The 3,181-nt window shown below is 44.0% G+C and overlaps 1 long non-coding RNA gene across 1 annotated transcript; it reads left to right on the forward strand.

Annotated features, from left to right (window-relative positions):
• The first annotated feature begins 903 nt into the window (after positions 1-903).
• LOC119356831 lies at positions 904-2,425 on the forward strand. Its single transcript, XR_005172062.1, has 3 exons — positions 904-995; positions 2,053-2,106; positions 2,179-2,425. It is a non-coding gene; the product is annotated as an uncharacterized LOC119356831 (long non-coding RNA).
• The last annotated feature ends 756 nt before the right edge of the window (positions 2,426-3,181 follow it).

The raw sequence follows: 3,181 nt of genomic DNA on the forward strand, positions 1-3,181 counted from the left end.
TGGATGGCGGGGCAGCAACGAGTGAGACGTATGGCGGGGGCAGCGGCGCTTGGAGGAGCCGGCAAGCTGGGCGAGGCCTCCCCTGCTGTCCGCATGGATCTGGTGCGTGTTGGGGAAGAAAGGGAAGGGAATCAGATAGTCCATGGCTGGTTTGATCGGGCGGCTCGCGCGTCGCGCGTGACCGGCCTAAATTTGAGTCGGCGCTCCGACGCCTATCACTACCCATAGAAAAAAGTCCACAATAAACCTTAAAACTCTGTAGAGTCAGTTAAAATCAAACCTTCACATTCTAATCCCAGAAGTTGACACCCTAGACTTACTGATCCCAGTCAATTAGATCTGTTTGTCACACTAGGAAAAGGATGATCCCGGTCGGGATTACTAGCTTCTGTCACTAACCATAGGGGCCCACATGTCATCTCCGTCTTCCTCGCTCTCTTCTCTGGCTTGCCGACCCACCTCCACTTGGTCAACCGTCACAAGCTTGTCTGCTCTCCAGGCGTCGTTCCCCGTTGTCGACTTCGCGGGCAGCGACTACGAGGGGCAACAACCCCCAAGTCCTCAATATGATGCTGGATCACAACATGCCTCCGAGGTGCTCGACATATTGCCGCGACGAAGGGTGTCGATGGTGATAGCAGCAACCCCCTTGCCTTGTTGAGCACGAGCTGCTGACCTTTGCGGAATACACAGTACCAATGGCTCTGACGGTTGTCAGCTCGCGGTGGTACTTTTTTTTGCGGGGAATTTGATCTTTTGCCACTACTTATTTGTACTTTGATAATTTGCCATCCCTTACTTTGTAATTGACCCAATGACATCCTTTACCTGGCACTTTGCTAATTTGCCCTCTGGCAAGTGGGTCCTGCAAAAAAATACCAAAATACCCTTGCCAGTCGATTGACCAGGAATCGCTCCAGAGCTTCGGTCGTCGTTCTCGTTCTTATCCCCTTCTCCCGCACAGGAGACGGCGGCGGCTACATCCCGGCCAGGAGGTGAGTCCCTCTCTCCCGCTCCTCTCCCTGGCGACCTAGGGTTAGGGTGACCAGCACGCAGAGCGGCGGCGGCCGGCTGGGTTGTGCCCGTGATTCTCGGCGCCGCTGCTATGTGCTGCTGTTGCTGATGCCGCGCTATGTGCTGCTGCTTATGCCTCCGCCGCTCCTCCAGTCTTTAGCCGCTGCCTCTGCTGTGTGCAGCCGCCGCTGCTGCTTGGGAATGACCAAGGGCCGAGGATAGAGTGGAGCGCCCCATAGCAAGAAGCCAGGATTGGGATTAGTGCAGCCGTTGTTTATGTCCACAGTTAACAAAATTAACACAAATCAAGGCAAAACAACAGTGTATGCGTAGTATTTCCCTGAATTGTTCCTGCTGCTTGTGCGTTCCTGCTGTTGCCGCTATGAGCTGCTGCTGCTTATGCGGCCGCCGCTGCCGCTGCTGCTTGTGCTTGCTTGCTGCTGAGGATACTGCATTGATCACAACTTCTGCAATACTAAAACCTTTCTTACATAGTGCAAGATATCCATATTCATAAATTGCAATAAAGACAAATCATTCATTATAAAAAGTCTGCCCGAAAGAAAAAGGGTAGAGAGATATAGCCATCTAAGAAAAGAACTCCAAATTACTAGCCTATCTGTTGAAAACATGTGCGGTTTACCATAATCAAAGGTTTTATCCGTTCTCCTTTTTTAGTATCGAAAGTTGACAAAGTGAAGGATTCTTTCATGGTGTTGGTATTAAAAGCTGTATTTGACCTCTCACTCCCATATACGTTCATTTTAGCACTTTTTAAGAATGTTCAAGCTTGTAAAATAGAATCCGCCCAGTCATTTATCGAGGCATCGTATTTGAGTTATTTACATTTTTATTTCATTCTTAACCTACCATCTTCTCTCAGTATGAGTGGGCACCACATGATGCAAATGTCAAATGATCCTTCTATATGTTCTCACCTCATTTTTTTCCCACTACAACAGGAGCCCTCATTTATGCTTTTCACATTTTGTTATCTATATATTGATGAAAAGTTCTACCATTCTATTGTAATAATAGACGGGTGCAGCAACGCGTGCCAATCATGATCTAGTAGTATGTTGTGACTAGAAGGTAAACACATCAATTGTTCTTTGTAATGTTAATTTGTTTTCTTCCAAATCTTATATTTCTCAACACATGCAGGATGTTGGCTATCGCATTGGCTGATGAGGCATCGCAGCAACCTACCCCAACCTCAACCTCGAAAGCTAGGAAGTTGACCCCGAAGAGAAGGAAGATCTAGTGTTGTGCATCATCTTCTATGTTCTCTATGCTTTCGGTTGTAATATGTCAGACTTGGCAGCCCCTACTAATTTGTGCAACATCATAGCCTTATGTTAGATGATGTATGAAAATGTGAAATATCAGTTTTATGCTATATTGTGTTCAATTTGTGTGATGGTACATGAATATGTTCATCTCAAAAGATATGTTATATTTTGGATCATATGTGTATAATTTTTTGTGAAAAGTCAGAAAAACAAACAAAATGATGTCCAAATTGGGCCAAAATGCTGCCCAAATTTTGAACATTTTTTTTAACAACCCAGAAAAATTGAAATAATTCCATAAAAACACCATATACGTGTGACTATTCTGGTATAATTTGAGCTCATTTGGATGAGACATTTTGGAGGAAATTCAAATTCAATTTTTCAGTTGTAAATTTTGACCAAATTTTGAAAGTCCTTGAAAAATATTCTAAAATTTACAGAAATTCAACAATGAAATTCTAACTATGCTGGGAAATTTTCAACTTATTTCGATCAAAGGTTCAACGTTTCCATGCATTTCAAGTTTCAGATCAACTAGTTTGACCAAATTTTGAAAGTTATCAGAATAAATTCGAAAAATTACAGAAATTTAACAATCTAATAATAAATATTCTGGGAAATTTGCAGCTCATTTGGATCAATGGTTGGAGAGCAACTTCAATATGATAAAACACTCTCAAATGACAAAGTTTGGCATCATGGCGTACATACAGTACTGTCCAAGAAAAAGCATTACTACATAACTCTTACAATCTGATTACATCTCTTGCAACAACACTAACAACTACTACTTCACAAGCTTAACACCACTAGTCTTTCGAGCAGCAGCAGGTTGAGACGGGGAGCAGCGGCGGCCGGCAAGAGCAGCTCGT

The sequence above is a fragment of the Triticum dicoccoides genome, chromosome 2A, assembly GCF_002162155.2.
Source record: "Triticum dicoccoides isolate Atlit2015 ecotype Zavitan chromosome 2A, WEW_v2.0, whole genome shotgun sequence".
NCBI lineage: Eukaryota > Viridiplantae > Streptophyta > Magnoliopsida > Poales > Poaceae > Triticum > Triticum dicoccoides.